This window comes from Coptis chinensis, chromosome 1 (assembly GCF_015680905.1).
Source record: "Coptis chinensis isolate HL-2020 chromosome 1, ASM1568090v1, whole genome shotgun sequence".
NCBI classification, from domain to species: Eukaryota; Viridiplantae; Streptophyta; class Magnoliopsida; order Ranunculales; family Ranunculaceae; genus Coptis; species Coptis chinensis.
In genome coordinates this window covers 50,777,206-50,795,764 of record NC_141456.1, presented here as the reverse complement: position 1 = coordinate 50,795,764, position 18,559 = coordinate 50,777,206, and positions in this window count along the sequence as shown.

The window sequence follows — 18,559 nt, the reverse complement described above, 5'->3', positions numbered from 1 at the left end:
GGTATTGCGTGACCTGGAAACACACCTTTGGGTTAGGCTTTATCTTGGGCCAACTGTTGGCTTAAATTATTAACGGATTGTAGAATTTTGTTGGTTAGATTGAGCCATGGTTTGGAAAAAGTTTTTGGCTCACTTGTATGAAGGTGTCAAGACGATCGGTTGTGTGGGTGTAGTAGTCGGGTGGTGTGGACTGGAACTATCTCGTGAATTATTTATGGGCGGATTTTGATAGTTATTATTTACGGGACGATACCTCTATTAGCATTATAATTATTATAACTACCTTGACCTTGTACTTGACCATGTCGAGGTTGCACTTGGTTGTTGTAATTATTAAAATTACCCCGACCGTCCTTGTCGTGGTGGAGCTTGGATAAACCGTGCGTTGGCCTAACATATTGATTATTGTACCACGGAGGTGTGGCGTGTTGGTTATTTCTCCAACCGAAGTTGGGATTTTGTCTCCAAGGGCGTTAGGTTCACTATTAATGGAACAAGCCTGTTCATAGGCTATAGGGACGATGGAAGTCGGGATGCTCGGGGCTCCAAAGAAACTACATGGATTTGAATTTACATTCATGACGGGGATAGGCTTTTGTTGAACAGAAATGGCCTCTACCTTTTTAGTGAGTGATTCGATTAGAGTTTTAAGCTCGGATCGTGGTTTAATTTCAAACATACCGCCGCCTTAACTGTATTAGAAGAACTAGTAGAGCGGTGGATATCGTCACTACCCCAGTTGTTGTTATTTCGCTTTAGTTTGATCTTCTAAAAATTTATAAGCCTCAGAGGCTCCTTTACTTAAGAAACTACCCCATTCATTATGTCAAGGACTTCTTTATGGTGGTGTAGAAGTCCTTTGAAAAAGGCAACGAACTAACGTGTCTTTTTCGCTAAGTTATGATGTGGACACTCTATAAGGAGATCGGTGAAACGATTCCAAGCCTCTAAAAATGATTCATGGGGATTTTGTCGAAAGAAATGAATCTTGGAAAGCATCTCATCCGTCTTTAGGGGTGGGTAAAAATGTTCCATAAACAGCTGAACAAGTTTAGCCCACGAGTCCACAGAATTAGGCGTTTGGGCAGTTAACCAAGACGCCGCCTTATCGGCTAAGGTGAAAGGGAATACCCTCAGTTTAATTTGTTCCGCACCAACCGTAGGATGGTGGAATGTTGTTATGACTTGTTCAATCCTACGCATGTGCTGATAAGGTTTTTCATGGTCTAAACCATGAAAACGGGTAACAAATTAAAATATTTGGGGGATTCGAAAAATCCCCACCGGGTCCGCTAGAACGATGCAAGATTTGGGGCTATAAATTTCAAGGCTTTGTAGAAGTCGAGAGAGGAGTCTCTCCTTCTTCAGGCATTATATCAGGTGGTATGTGTGAAATAGTAGCTATAGGTGTAGTGGGTGGTATACTAGATAGAATTGTTTGTTGACGTTGTTGTCTAATTACGTTTGGTGTTTTTGTTCGACCATACCTTAATCTCATACAAGGCTAAGACCAAACTTAGCTAAACACATTAACACTCCAAACAATTCTGATATACTAGTATAAACCTATAACAGGAGATGCGAGGTGTGGAAGAAAGGAATACCTGATTGCGTCCTTGCTTCGCTTATGAATAGCGTCTTGTTTACGCGTGTTCAGTGTATATGACAAGTTAGAACACTGAAAAACTTGAAAAATCGAAGTTCGAATCAAACCTGTGGAAATCCGGCAAAATTCAGCTCAGGGCGCGGGTCGCGCTCAGCTTCCAGTAACTTGAGCGCAAGTGCGCTCCTTTTGGGCGCGAGTCGTGCTCCGTGCAATTTTTTTTTTTTTTTTTTTTTGAGGAAGTTTAATGCTGAAAAAGACAACCACAGTTAGAATCGAACAAGGGTGGGTGGGTGAAATAGGACTTTAAGAAAAGGAGTTATACTATGAAAACAATGCGAAAGTGAAACTAAGATGGTAGCGGCGCCATTTGATAAAACATAAAAATGATAGTTTACCTACGAAATGAACGATAAAACTCAAAACGTAAGTAAACTAAAACTTAATACGTGCCTATATTTATCAAAGATTTCTACTCTCAATCCTATGAGATATAGTGGAGTAGATGATTCGTTCCACTCCTAGTCCTTTCGCATGCTGTGTTTTCTAGTCTAATTACTCTACTCTAAGTCTAATGAGAGATTTACGAAATGGCAACTAGACTACGATGCAACTACCCACAAGATGCAACTAGTCGACTATTAGAACAACTATGGGAATGCTACGTCGATTCTATGATAAGGAGTTGAGGGGGATTGATTCCACCTTAACTCGACTTAAACCTACTAACGATTTAATAAATTAAGTAATCGAATGAATCGCCTTGTAACAACTGGTTACTCCTAATCCCTAATTACACATGGCATTTCTACCAATTCATAACTAGCATGTGAACGATTACACCCATTCTCATGGTGAACTAATCATTTCTAGAGTGGAAAGGAAATTACGACGACTCTACGATAATCGGGATCAAGCTTTTATCAAGGCTTCTCAACCCCCTCAAATGGAGGTTTAGCCGAGAATCATCACGCTATCATTCCCAATGGAATTCAAACAAGACATGATATAAAGATTTGAACTTTACTTGTTTAAACTCAATTCAAAACTACTCATGCAATAATTGAATTAAACTAATACTGACAAATAATTGAATTTACGAATTGAAACTAAACAATCAATGGAAATGAAACTAGATTATGGAGAACACCATTTTATTAATCTAATGAATAATAAAACAATTATTCAAATACTAAATTAATAATCTAACTAATCTAGGTCTAGCTATCTACATAATAAGGGAATTTAGATCTAAACAATTGTAAATGACAAGAATCGAAATTGACAAACTAGCTATTTTATTTATCAAACTAATTAAGAACAATGATTCTAAGAGTTTAATCTAAAACAAGAATTGAATTTAAACTAAACTTAATTTAATTAATGAAAACTAGATCTAGAATTATCTATTGTTTTAGGTCTAACTAGCTACCATTAACAAAGAGCTAAGCTTTGGTTTTTATATGTTCAGATCTAAAAATCGTGCATGGGCTTGGATCTATGTTTTGGGCCAGAGAATCAGGCCCAAAACCCAATTCTTTCAGTCCAAAAAGGCCTCTTTAGCTGCAGTTGGCTTCAACAGACTTTTCGTCCACTTCTGCTCCTCTTATTAGATCAAGGTTTAGACCATTGGAAAGATCTTTCCGAGCCAGTCGTTTTGACATAAGGTAGGCCCCATTCTGAGGTCTGAGTTCAAAGATACGGACTTCGGAAGTTCTGCTGACTTTGTGTGCTGTTTCTGCCTGCGTCGACTTTTCAGCTTTTGACCGGGCTTTAGAAAGGGTTTGTCTTCTTCAATCTTGGCATTTAATCACGGAACTCCTTAGTAACCGACCTTTGCTCCTTTATCTCCCTAAAGTGGCACATTTCTGCACATAATGGACTTTGAAGCCTGAAATACATAAAAACACGTAATCAGTGTTAACTCTTAATTATTACTCACATAATTGGTCTAAAAGTATGACTGTTACAGGGTTAAAACTACAGTTTTGGGCTCTTATCAACCTTATTCACACTATGCCTCATATTATCTCGGAAGCAGATAATGTAGCTCTAACAGCAATAACAACAGCTCAAGAAATAAAGGCAGCAGTTTTTCTTCTGAATGCGGATAGTTCTCCAGGGCCAGATGGTTTCACTGGGTTTTTCTTCCATCACTGCTGGGAAATAGTGGAATATGATGTAGTAAGGGCGATAAGCTATTTCTTCAGGAGGTCTAGTTTGCCCTTTGGTTTTAATTCTAACTTCATAGTCTTAATTCCAAAGGAAAGAAATGCAAATTAGGTGAGCAAATACAGACCGATATGCCTCTCAAATTTTGTTTACAAGGTGATCACGAAGATTCTTGCTTCTAGATTAAGTCCACTAGCTGAACGGATTATCAGCAAGGAGCAGTATGGATTCATCCCGAATAGAAACTCACAACAAGCCATTGGTTTAGCTTCGGAGTTAATCAATGAGCTGAAAGCTCCCAGACGTGGAGGAAGCATAGCCATAAAGATTGATATTTCTCAAGCTTTCGACATTATGGATTGGGAATTCTTATGGGCTGTACTCCAGCAATTGGGATTCAGTGGGACATGGATACAATGGATTAAAGGTGCATTCACAACCAATTCTCTATCTATCATGCTAAATGGTGTCCCCCAAGGTCACTTTACAGCACAACGAGGTCTCAAGCAAGGTGACCCCCTCTCTCCCTTGTTATTTGCGCTAGCTGAGGACTGCTTGAGCAGAAATATCAGCCATATGGTCAGGGAAAAGAAGATTCTACCGATGGTGGTGAATGCGAAATACTCTAGTCCGTCTCATCTTATGTTTGCGGATGATATGTTCATTTTCAGCAATGCTAACTTAAGAAGCATCAAGAATCTGGTTAAGATTTTGAGCAGTATCGAGGATTCCCTCACGGGCAGCTTGTAAACAAGGACAAATGCAAGATCTTTCTCAGTCCTATGAACAATAGAAGAAATAACCTAATCAAGGGGAGTCTGAACATGAATGAAGGTACCCTTCCAGAAAAATATCTAGGGGTTCCTCTCATCAGTGGGAAAGTAACCAAGGCGGCTCTAACTCCTTTGATCGACAAAATCAGAACAAGAGCCTCAGGGTGGGCTGGGAAGATGCTATCATTCCAAGGAAGGGTGGTGCTAGCAAGGCATGTCCTTAACAGTATCCATGTCCACAACATGGCCATTTACAAATGGCCAAAAGCGGTGGTAAAAGAATGTGAAACAATTATCAGAAACTTTATCTGGAGTGGCAACCCAGCGGAGAGGAAGGCTATCACTGTATCTTGGGAGAAATCATGCAAACCAACAGAGGAGGGAGGACTAGGAATAAGGAGGCTCAAAGATATCAATCTATCCATGCTTATGAAACAAGCTTGGATTTTATTGACTGAAGAAGGAGATTGGCCAGAATTCATGAGAGGTAAATACATTAACCGAACTGGAGGTTGGTCCAACTACAAAACTTCAACAGTTTGGACGGGTATTAAATGGGCGCTCAATGAAATGGCACCTCTACATGGCTGGAATGTTGGAAATGGAGAGGCAATAAATATCTGGAGGGAGAATTGGTTGCTGCAAAAACCCATATGCGATTTTTTTCAGGAGGAAAGAAAAGAGATTCTAAAGTATCAGGCTAGACTTAGTGAATGCATTCAGGGGGATAGATGGGCTTTCTCCATTGAAATGACACAAGTTCTTCATCACCTGGGAATTGATATTTCTAAGCTACCACAGCCGGATAGTTCAAAAGAGGACTCAAGAGTTTGGATGGCTTCTACAACTGGGAAGTTTATAGTGGTAGCGGCACATGAGGCTATCAGAACAAAGGCACCGCAGCCAGCATGGAGTGAATTTATTTGGAGCTCCAAAGTACTTCCGCGAACACAAGGTATTGTGTGGAAACTAGCACATGGGGTGGCAAGAACTAATAATCAGCTACAGAAAAGGAAAACCCACCTTGCATCTCGATGCTGTCTATGCAGAAATCAGGAGGAAACTCTAGATCATGTTCTCTTTCACTGCCCATTCGCCAAGAGGGTTTGGAAGTATGCACAGCAGATTTTCCACATTCAACGAGAGATGGAGTCATTTTCAGATGTGCGATAGCAGAGCAAACATTACAGCTCACTCATCTTGGACATGTGGAAAGCGTGTTCATTGACGATCATGATAAGTTTGTGGGAAAATAGAAACAAAGTCATGTACGATAACAGAGTTTCAAGCTATCCACAAGTGCGCTTCCTCGTCAGGAGAGCGATCATAAGAGCTCATCATAAGTCCTCAGGACATATGGAGAATTCGGTACATGATCTCCAGATTCTCAGACACTTCAAGCTCCATCACAAACTTCGAAGAGCCCCAAAAATCTTCGAATGTTTTTGGCTCTTACCCCCTCCGGGTATACTCAAGATAAATACTGACGGGTGCTCGAGGGGAAACCCAGGACGGTCAGGATGGGGGTTTGTGTTCCGAAACTACAAAGGAGAATTTCTAGGAGCAGCTGCTGGAGGAATGGGTACGTCTACAAATTACATGGCAGAAACAATGGCAATTGTGTAGGCCATTAAGCAAGCGCTCGAACTGGGATGGAGATATATTTGGGTGGAATGCGACTCCTCATCAGTTGTTCATGCTTTCCAGAATAACAAAATGCATTGGAGAGTGAAGGAAATATGGAAATCTCTTATGGGACAGGCAAAATGGATAAATGTCACTCTATCATGGAGAGAGACTAATTTGGGAGCGACGGTTTGTGCAAACAGGGGGCTGCTCTATCTCAGGGAGATAGTATATGGTGGGAATCTAGACCCTCTTTTATGAAAAATTTGGAGAACCACTATACTACCTATTTTCGTTTTGTTAACTAGATAACCATATTCTAGTAATGACCTTGTATTCCTTTTTCTATTTCTGTCTTGTTACTTTGGATTCCATGTAACTCTTATTCTTTTATTAATCAATTACCTTTAGCAAAAAAAAAAATGTCTACATAGACCAGCTAGAGGGGTTTGAGGTCAAAGGCAAGGAGCACCTAGTATGCAAGCTGATAAAGAGCTTGTATGGGTTGAAGCAAGCACCGAGGTAGTGGTACATAAAGTTTGATTCTTTTATGGCGAAGCAAGGATACAAGAAGTCTACTTCTGATCATTGTGTGTTTGTTTAGAGATTTCCATATGGGGATTTCATAGTGCTATTGCTGTATGTGGATGATATGTTGATAGTTGGCCCAAACATCAACAAGATATCTAAACTGAAGAAAAACTTGAATAAGTCCTTTAAGATAAAGGATTTGGGTCAAGCAAAGCAGATACTTGGGATGCGGATCACTCGTGACAGAAAGAGTGGGAGGTTGTGGCTTTCTCAAGAAAGCTACATTGAGAAGGTGTTGAAGAGATTCAACATGGATCAAGCGAAGCCAGTCAGTTGTCCGCTTGGTGGCTAGTTCTGCATGACTAAAGATATGTGTCCAAAGGGTGAGCATGAGCAGAGTCAAATGGAAAAGATTCATTATGCATTCACAGTGGGTAGCTTGATGTATGCAAAGAGATGTGTCTAAAGGGTGAGCATGAACAGAGTCAGATGGAAAAGATTCCTTATGCATCTGCAGTAGGCAATTTGATGTATGCAATGGTGTGTACAAGACCGGATATTGCTTTCGTCGTGGGCGCTGTAAGCCGTTTTCTGTAAAATCCGGGGAAGGAACATTGGGAAGGTGTTAAGTGGATATTGAGATATCTCAAGGGCACTTCCAAATCGTGTTTGTGCTTTGGTGGAAGTAAGCCCTTATTTGAAGGCTACATTGATGCAGACATGGCAGGTGATGTTGACTCGATGAAGTCCACCTCCGGTTATCTGGTAACTTTTGCAGGGGGAGCAGTTTCTTGGCAATCAAAGTTGCAAAAGTGTGTGGCCCTCTCCACTACAAAAGCTGAGTATATTGCAGCCACTGAGTATTGCAAAGAGTTGCTATGGATGAAGAGGTTCTTCGACGAACTAGGGCTAAAGTAGAAACAGTTTGTAGTTCTATGTGACAGTCAGAGCGCCATCTATTTGAGCAAGAATCTGAGTTTTCATTCTAGATCCAAGCACATACATGTGCGTTATCATTGGATTAGAGAAGTACTTGAAGACAAGCATTTGTGTATCGAGAAGATCCATACCGATAAGAACGGATCAGATATGATGACCAAAGTCTTACTGAAAGGTAAGTTTGATGTTTGTTGTGCTATTACCAGAATGGCAGCACACTCCTCCTGTTGATTTGGAAATTGCATGGAGGAAGTCCCCCCTATTACTGTTTGGGAGGGGGAGATTGTTGGCGTTATCCCTCATATGAGGAGAGAAAAGGAGTTGATTTCTGCTTGGATAAGTCTGAGCGCGACCCCGCGCCCAAGCGCCTGGACATCGTCCAAGGCAAGAGCGCGCCCCGTGCCCATGCCTATTTTGGCAGGATTCTATTTTCCAGAACCGCGAGTTTTGGCTTATATGTTTGGGTTTTTGGCAAAACCAAACACACGAAAGGCAACACAAAAGTTAGAGAAAATTCAATCTTGAAAGCTATCAAGATTGAAAGATAACCTTTATAGAGAGACAACCCTGTAAAGAGATAAGAGTGATCTAGTAAGGTGAGAGACTGAAAGGAAAGATTGTAATCTTCATTCCCATTTTATAATGAACTAGCTCTTGTGGAAGTAGGTACCATTAGCCGAACCACGGTACATCTTTGTGTGGTGGTATGCGTTTAATTCTGTTTTACATTATTATATGTTAATAATAGTTGTTTAACAAGTTGGACATGTTAGTATATGTTGTAGTTGATATTTAGAATTTGTCTGGAGTTGAATTGTGTTCAAATACAAGTTATTTGTGTAGTGGGGGAATCGATTGGTATTGGTATAAACCCCAACAGGAGCACTTTTAAGTGTTGTCTGTTTCTTTCACTTGAAGTATTTTATAATTCTAAAGTTGCATATCTTGTCTTTATACTTTAGCTATTGCAGCATAATGAACAGCTAACGTAAATGTCTGAACTAACGTAATTGGACATATAGTTTCGTTAGATTTAACTGCATTTAGTTTAGGTTTAGTACCTAATTGGTGTTTGGTAGCAATATCCTAATGTGACAAAGTTAACAATAACTGGGTTCTATGTTTTTTTCACGCACCAAGTTCTTGGAACTTTTTTGCAAAACCAACTAGCCAAAGGAAATTGTGGTAGTAATCGGTGAGTGTTGGCATTGTGGTAGCCAAAGGAAATTGTCGCGGAAGGTGTTGTGGCCAGTACGTCAGGTCGAGGGGAGAGTTCGTCATCAAGTGAGTTGCCCCCTAGGACGGTGGATCGTCGTGCTGCGAGCTCGTTCCCCGAACTGAGGGCAGCTTATGGGATCAACGTTCCCGATCTAGAGATATACGAACCATGGTTGAGTGAAAATGTACGTAGTGAGGAGTACAACCCGCTGAATGGGGGGTAATCATCTGTGAGGGCCAGCTGAGAGCGTATATGCATATACCTTTCTCGAAACTGGTTTGTGACTTCTTTGCTCATTGTTGGAAGTCTCCTTGTCAGTTTGTTGGAAACACCTGGCGACTGTTTAGGGTGTTCGACCTGCTGAATGCGAGTGGGGAATACCACATAGGGGTATCTGACATAATCGAGCATTATGTCGTGAGACGATCTGGTAATCTGAACTTTAGTTTGCAAACGATGACGACGCGTTCTGCTGTGATTGACGGTGTAAGCAACGAGGCTTGGACAAAGAGGCCGTTGCTGCTAGTTGGCAACTACTGTGCTAGTGGATGTAGGTTGCAAACTAGGATTTGTAACATATCCGGTGGGTAGGAATGTCTTTCTTTTCTTGCTTTTCTTGGTGATTTATTGTTGTTCTAACTGGCCCATGTCTCTGCTTTGCTTGTAGATTTTTCTGTGAAAACGCGAACTGATTAGGGGGAGATAGAGAGGTTTGCGCGGCTGACTCGAGCAGAAAAACAAGCGAAGCTTCCCGAATTTGCTCATTCTTTGTGGAAAAGGGTGGGCCTGCGATCCGGGAAAAAAAAAGGCTCAAAAGGACCGAGCTCGAGATCAGACAAGGCGAGGGGTGATGGAGACACGTGTGAGTGATTTGGTAACGCGGGAAGATAGGAATCGGGCTCGTGGTGGCTCAAGACGTCCCTCTGGAAGTGGTGCTTCAGGGGCTGGTGGGTCGAGCTCGCGACCTGAAAGGGGGTCGATTGATGCTCCTTTAGAGCTAGAGACGGTGGTCTTCAATCCTCATGTAAGGAGCAGGTCGGAGAAGAGAAGAAATGACACCTCTGAGCAAGATGCTGCCCGAGTTGCCAAAGTTACGCAGCATGCTCTTGGGGAAAGCTCCAGCGCGGGGGGTGCTTCTGGTGGTGGTCAGACTGGGACTACGGCTACTCGCCGAAATCGGGTGCGATCGGAGCAGGTCATGGACTTGGCCACCTTTGGGGTGGGGTCTAGTCCGTCTCCTGTGGTGCGAGAACCTAGTCCGCTGGTGAAAGCGAAGGCTCCCCGCAAAGTGAGTGGAAAAGCTGTTATGGTAGCTGATGACTTAGAGTCACAGTTTGTGTATCTAGACGACAACGGGGTTCAACGAACTGTGAGGCGAACTGATTGTAGCTTTAGGTCGAGTAAGGTAGCGACCTGTCTGCTAGAATAGATAGCGCTGGACGGCAACCATAAGGAGTTGAATGAGAGAGGGCTGGCTGATAACCTGAAGTGGATGGAAGTCGCGCAATGTCTAGTACGTGGATCTGTTCCCCTTTGGTGTATTTGTTCACCTCTGTATGCTGGTGTGATCTGTTTATTAACATATGTGTGCAATTGCAGCTTGTAAGTGGGTTTTAGAAGTTGAAGGAGATTGCTCAGTTCGCGGAAGCAGATAGAGAAGCTATGGTGAAGCTGTCAGACGAGCTGAAAAATGTTCAAGACACCGCTAAGATGGAACGTGAGGAGCTGGAAGACTTGAAGAAAGCACATCAAGCTCTGAGTCTGGCAAAGATGTTGAAAGATACCGAAGCAGAAGATATGAGGCAAAAACTTCAGGGAGTTGAAGAGAACGTCCTGGCAGCGACTGTGGAAATTGGTAAGCTTGCACTGCAAGAAGGTTACTCAGGACGCTACGAAGGCCTATGACATCCTGGATGCTGACTTTGTTGAGCTGGAAGCAGACTATAACGCTTTGAAGGAGGAACTTGCATGTTGTACGTCTCGCACCGCAGTGGAACAGGTGCAGGGAGATGTCGGTAGTGTGCCCGCTTCTTCAGTGATCATTCCAGAAGCCGTGGTACCGCTTGAAATGAAAGCTATTGCGTCCCCGATGCTTATGAGTTTGGATTTGGATGGAGTGTCTGTTGTGGTTGATGGGAGGGATGCTGAAATTGATGAGTCGCTTGTGGCTGGAGAGCTAGTTGTTGTGCCTGGAGATGGCGAGCTGTAATTTCGTCTTGTTAATCTGTTTGCTTGTAAGCTGTGATACAATATAGCTAGTTTCCTGGGGTAACCTGGGCAGTTCTCCTTTCTTGTGTTTATGTGCTACCACTTTGAACGATCTGGTACCCCGTACTGGTTTGGGGTAACCATGTGATGATGAATATTGGTTAGCCGGGTTGGATTTCCTGAGTAGGCTCAGCAACTCGGCTAAAAAACGAACTGTGGTTGGGGCTTGTCCGAACAGGTCGTTGTCTTGCTTATGTGCTATGTTTATTTCTTGTTTCCCTATCGTGTGTGTGTCGTCTGCTTGATTGAATGTATGAATGGTGATACTGCTATATCTATGCCGGTCGGATGCACTGCAGTAATAACTGACCTGCAAGTAACTTGTAGTCTTGAATGAGCGTCTTGTTGTTAAATTGTGCTCAGCTTTAGGTGTCGCTCGTAATGATGTTACCAGATCGCTGCGATCTTGTCCATAGAGTAGGACGTCTGGTGGTCTATTCATTGCCGCGAATGGGAGTATTTCCTCACGTGTGTGACACGTGTAGGAAGATGAGCGGTTCAAGGAGCGTAATGATGGCGGGCAGGTGGTCTGACGTTTGGCGTCTCAAGGTAATTATGATATGCTTAGGGAAAAGACGTTACCTAATAAGTAAACTATTCGTAGAATACCAAAGGTATTTGCTTGGCTTCTTGTCTTAGCTCCTGCGCCTTTTTTAATTGTGCACTACCTTCGTCATTTGCGTCCCGCGGGTATGTTTGCTTTCATTTTTGAATGCTATCTTTCTGAGAAGGAGTTAGTGTATAGTTTTAACTCATGCGGTATTGTCTATGTTTGTAGGTTTGATCATAGCAAGGTGTCACCCATATGTGAGAGGAGAAGGAAGCATGAGAGAAACGTCACCTCTGATAATGGAGGAGATAGAGTTCGATCCTCATGTTCATGGCGATCGTGGTAAGAGGAAGGCTGTTTTGTAGGAGCCAAAAGCAACAAGCGACCTAGGAGAGCTGGTCGTCCGGCTGGTGGCATTGTGTTTAGGTCGCCACAGCGGGTAGGTGACACTGATCGTCATGCTGGGGAGCGTAGCGACCTGAGGCAAGGTCGCCAAGTCGCTGGTGAGAATTCATCCCCGCGATGTGGGGATGTGGAGAGCGAATTCTACTACCTGGGGAAGACGGGGAAGAAGCGTATGGTGAAACGCTCGGACTGTAGCTTCCAATCGGCACCCATAGCGACTAGCGTTTTGAAGGGAATCGTGTTAGATGGTGACAAGGCGGAGGTGAAAGATGAGGGCATGGAGACGCTGTTGGGGACGATGGATATGGCCGCTTGTTTGGTGAGCTCCTGATGCGCTAAGTTGTTGTGTCTATTTCCAAGGCAATTTGGATCTTTAACTTTGTTCGTGTAGTTTCTTGCAGGGTATGATAAACTAAAAGATGCTGTGCAAAACGTTGAGACTGATGATAACCCTCACGTCGAGCTGGGATGTATGCGAGCTACGTGGGGGGCTGACAAGAGGAAGCTAGAAGTGATGACGAACAAGTATCAGAATGTTGCTGCCAAGAATGTTGCATTGGTAACTGATATGACTGATCTAGAGAAGGAATTAGCTGAGGTAACTGCATATGCTAAAAAATGTCAAAAGGTGGCAAGCAAAGCACAGGAGGCGTATACCAAGGCCTGTGTCGCATATGTCGCTCTGGACGAGAAGTATGACGCCCTGAAGAAAGCAACTGCATGCGAGGAGCAGGGACAAGGTGTGCGCGTGATGTTGAGATCGGCACGGAACACTGCTTCTACTAGCGCTGCCCCAGAAGATAAGCATGTCTTGACTGATATTTGATGATGCGATCTACCTTTGTCTATTTCAGCGAAATATTGTAAGTGTTGTTTACGTTCTCCTCTCTTATATAAGAGTTAACAATAGAGCTGTGTCTTCAGGTTTTCCTGAGCAGTTCGCTATTTTGGTACAGAGAGCTGGTTTCCACGGAAGTGGCAGTTCGATGCTTTGTTAAATTTGTAATAGACACCGATCTGGATTTCCTGGGTAATCCCAGCAGATCGGTGGATCTAGTTGTTGTGGATGTGATCAAGTATTGCTACGGATTATGCTCAGAATGCATGTTTCTGCTTAATTGCTTGTAGTTAGCATCCTGCTTATTATACATGTGGCTTGAAATAACTGAGGAGCTTGAGACTTAGATTAGAGACATGTTTTGCCTGTGATTAGCGCTTTCTTCCTTGTTCATCATGTTATAAGAGAAGAAACGTTAGGAGCATTCTAGATAATCTGCGTCTAGAATTAAGAGTTCTCCACTAGGTGCATTGATCTGAGCTTAGAAGTAATACTCAAGAGAGTGTTTTGCTCAGGTGGAGCGTGTTGGCTTATCAGAGCGTACTGCTCATGGAGAACGTTCTCATATGGTCAACCTTAGAAGTATAGGTTCTTCGTCGAGCGAGGTTCGGAGAGGCTGTAGAACCTGTAAGCTTCAGGGAGCTGTCTGCTCACAGAGAGCGTTCTTGTTTGGTCGAGCCTAGAAGTATAGGTCCTCGGCTTAACAAGACTTGGAGAGGCTGTGGAGCCTGTAAGCTCAGAGAGCGCTCCGCTCCGCGTTCTCGCGTTCTCGTTTGGTCGATCCTAGAAGTATAGGTCCTCGACTTAACAAGACTTGGAGAGGCTGTGGAGCCTATAAGCTCCGTGAGAGTCATCTGCACGGAGAGCGTTCTCGTTTGGTCGATCCTAGAAGTATAGGTCCTCGACTTAACAAGACTTGGAGAGGCTGTGGAGCCTGTAAGCGCCAGAGAGCTATCTGCTCATGGAGAGAGTTCTCGTTTGGTCGATCCTAGAAGTATAGGTCCTCGACTTAACAAGACTTGGAGAGGTTGTAGCCTGTAAGCTCCAGAGAGCTGTCTGCTCACGGAGAGCGAATTAGCTTATGATAGCGTATGGCTCGCTGAGAGTGTTGAACCAAGTAAGTGTACTGGTCGTTCTCCCGGTGTGAATTGTATGACTTTTCAATGCAAGTAAATGGAGTAGATTGTAATAGGCAACATAAGAAATTTAATCTTGAGTTTATGTTAAATGAAAAACATAATATACAACATCAGTGGTTTTACTGATAAAACTTTTTCAGCAGATAAGTATTCCAAGGGCGAGGCAACAATTTCCCCTCTTGGGTTTTTATATAGTATGCTCCATTGCCAACAACACGTTCCACAATGTATGGGCCTTCCCACGTTGGTGCGAATTTCGAGTCATCTTGCATCTTCTTTAGCACTAGATCGCCAGGCTAGAAAGATCTAAGATGCACTCGTTTATTGTAGGAGTTCTTCAGAGTTTGTTGGTAAGAAGCGACTCTGATGGCGGCTAAGTCACGCCGTTCTTCTAGCAGGTCGACCTCTCGTGCTAAAACGGAGTCATTGTGTCCCGTCTCTACAAGTTCTAACCGAGTCGTAGTGACTGTCAATTCGGTGGGAATTACGGCCTCTGTGCCATAACACAAGGAGAATGGAGATTCGCCTGTACTGGACCGAGCTGTGGTGCGATGAGCCCACAAAATGTTCTCCAACTGATTCGGCCATTGGCTCTTGTTCTTTTCAATCTTTTTTTCAAATTTTCTAAGATTGCTTTGTTGCTGGCTTCTGCTTGACCATTACTCTGAGCGTATTATGGAGTAGAAAATGCATGAACGATCTTCCACTTGGCTAAAAATTCTTTAACTGTTCTGCCTTTGAATTAGGGGCCATTGTCCATCACTAGTGTATGTGGTAAACCAAATCTGGTGATGATGTGAGTCCAGATGAAGTTTCTGACATGTGATTCTTTGACATGCGCTAAAGGAATGGCTTCGACCCACTTAGTGAAATAATCGGTTGCAGCTAAAACGAAGCGGAAACCGGTGCTTTTCTGTGGAATAAATGGTCCCATGATGTCCATGCCCCACATGTGAAATGGCCATGGACTTGCTATACTGATCAGCTCATGAGCGGGCTGGACGATGTTGTGGCCAAATGTTTGGCATCTTATACACTTGAGGACATATGCTTTGGCATCGATCTGCATACTGGGCCAAAAGTATCCTTGGGAAATTGCTTTATGGGCTAAAGAGCAACCTCCAGCATGGTTTCCACATTCTCCTTCATAGATTTCCGCAAAAATCAATTGACCCTGCTCTGGAGTAATGCAACGCAAGTGTGGGCCACCAGCAGATTTCCTGAATAACTTGTTATGAAGTAAGCAATAGCGACGAGCTTGATATGGTATTGGCCTGGCCTTGGTACATTCTACAGGGAGCGTGCCATGCTGGATGTAGCCTATGATGGGTTGCATACATGTCTGACTCAACTGATTAGCGGAGAGAGGGAACAGATCGCTTATTGCTAAGGCGTGCTCGACTTGGTATGCAGGTCGGTCGACTACTTCGATGAGTAGTTGTCTTGGGACGCAATTCGGTGTTTGAGTGGCTAAGTAAGCTAAACTGTCTGCGTGACGATTCTCGTCATGCAAAAAATGATGTATGGTAGCTTTCTTAAAAGAAGGCAGTAAATGATGTACGACTTGAAGATATTTCAAAGGTTACCTTCATGGGTAGTGTACTCTTTTGCAATCTGGCGAACGACTAGTTGCGAGTCACTAAAGACTTGAAGTTCCTGTACACCGAGCTGTAGCGCCATACGAAGTCCCATGATCAATGCTTCGTACTCTGCCTCGTTGTTGGAAGTTGCGAAGTCGATTCGAACTGACTTCTCTACCATAGCTCCATCGGGTGACACTAAGACGACTCAGATGCCACTCCCTCCAGGGTTGCTAGAGTCATCTACAAAGAGAGACCAGATTGATTTGATATGTTCCTTTAGGTGCGCGGCTCAACCACGGTTCCCAATTTGGGTCATCGGCGGAAATCTGCTAGGAAATCTGCGGCGACTTGACCTTTTGAGAAGTTCAAGGTACAAACTCCATGTGGTGTTCGCCGAAGTTCTTCGCCCATATCTTGCCATCTGAGTAGTCTTGTTTTCTTTGTGGAAGATTTTCTTCAAGGGGAGGTCGATAAGTACTTTGATCGGATGTGCTTGAAAGTACGGCCTGAATTTTCTTGCCGAATACAACAAAGCAAGTACGACTCTTTCTAGGAAAGAATAATTCCTTTCGGCTGGCGTGAGCATCTTACTTGTAAAGTAGATCGGTTTTTCTGAGTTGTTCTCCTCTTTGAAGAGAATTGAGCTGATGGCGAAGTCTGATACTGCAAGATAGAGCCCCAGTGTTTCGCCATCTGTGGGTTTGGCTAAGACTGGAGGCGTGGTGAGGTACTCTTTGAGAGTGGCGAATGCTTGGTGGCATTGATCGTTCCATGAGAACTGCTCGCCTTTTTTGAGGAGTTGTAAGAATGGTCGGCACTTTGTCGGCATACGGATATGAATCGATTAAGTCGTTGACCATGCGGCGGCTTACGTATTTGTTTCTTTGTCTGTGGATCGGGCATGTCTAAGAATGCTCGGATTTGATCTGGATTGGCTTCGATCCCTCGTTGTGACACCTGATATCCTAGAAACTTTTCGGAGGACGCTCCAAAGAGGCATTTCTCTGGGTTCAGCCTCATTTGAGTTCGGCGTAATCTGGAGAACGCTTGCTCAAGGTGAGTGAGGTGGTCGCCTGCTTTCTTGCTTTTGACAACCATGTCGTCGATGTAAACCTCCATGGTATCTCCTAACATGTCCTGGAACATGTCAGTTACTAGACGTTGATACGTCGCTCCAGCGTTCTTAAGGCCGAATGGGAGAACGTTGTAGCAATAAATTCCTTGCTCGGTAATGAACGATGTCTTCTCTTGATCTTCCTTAGCGAGTGGGATCTGGTTGTATCCGCTGTACGCGTCCATGAAGGAGAGAAGTTCATGACCACAGGTTTGGTCGACAAGTCGGTCAATGCGAGGTAGGGGAAAACTATCTTTCGGTGTTTTTTTATTGACATTCGTGAAATCGACGCATAGGCGAACTGTTCCATTCTTTTTGGGGACCACCACGATGTTGGCGATCCAGTCGGGATAGTCCACTTTTCTGATGAAACCGACTTGCTTGAGTTTGTCGACCTCGTCATTAATGGCTTTCTGAAATCGCAGGGATAATCGGCGAGGTCGTTGGCAAACTGGTCTAGCATTGGGATTTACATTTAATCTATGACATGCTACATTAGGATCTATTCCAGGCACGTCGATATACGACCAAGCGAAAATATCTTTATTCATGGCCAAAAAGTTTACAAGTTGGACCTTGAGTGTGGGGTCAAGGTTAGCCCCTACATAGACGAACTTGGGGTCATCATCAGTTCCTAGCTTCACTTGCTCTCTGTCTGCATGCTGAGGTGTTGTCTTTGGCGCTGATACTGCCTCAGATGGTGATAAGTTATCGATCTGAGGGAGAGTGAAATTGGCCGCAAGAGCTGGAGCTATATCTGTGGTGACGACAACAGGGGCTGGAATGGCTTCTGTGGTCATGACAACAGAGTCTGGGGTGACCTCCGGAATTGATATTTGTTGCGCGAAACATGACGACGCGACTTTTGGGGTGCTAACTGGTGGAACAATAACAGTGGAGGTGACTTCTGGGGTCTTGACTGTTAGATCGACAACAACTTATGCGACTTCTGAGATCCGATCTGATGGATCGACAATGGTTGGATGACCGGACTTACGGAGTTAAAGCGGGCGGATCGAACCTTCTTCTTTGGAGCCCCGACATCTTTGTTTCGATACTTTGGCTCTGACCTCGGCAACCAGGTCTTTGGCCATTGTGTAACTGGTGGTCTCGTTCCTTATATGGATTGGTCCACTGTTGGTCTTACTTGCTGACAGTATTTGGTTACAATGATACGCTTCAAGTTGATTGCTACGCAGTTCCATCATTCTTTTAGGGCCTGGAAAACGGAGAACTTGATACAATGTTGACGGTACAGCTTGCATTTGATGGATCCACCGCCGACCTAGTATGGCGTTATAGGACAACTTGATGTCCAGAACGCTGAAGCGTGTATTGCAGCTAACTTTGTCTTCTTTAAACCCTACCGATACTGGGAGTATGATGTCACCGACGGGGTCGGCCCTTGAGCCATTGAATCCATAAAGGGGGGCAATCGGATCTAAGAGGACTGATTTGGGTAAACTCATCTCTTGAATGGTGTGATAAAATAAAATGTCGCACGAGCTCGAAAGTCGTCGATGGCGCTTTACATCGGTCGCTAATCTTGACGTGGACAACAAGTGCGTCATTGTGAGGGAGGCAGACCTTGTTGAGGTCGGCCTCTGTGAAAATGATATCTCCTGAGTTGCGGCCCGAGCCGAGGGCGTGTCTTTGCACTGGGAAGTGAAATGATACACTTTCGAAGAGCGCCCGACACGGCGTCTTTTTCTCCGGAGGAGGTTCTGAGAATCATCGGGGAAAATAATCATATGAATGGTTCTAGCATTGTCCGCGATCGATGAGTGTTGTCTTCGCCG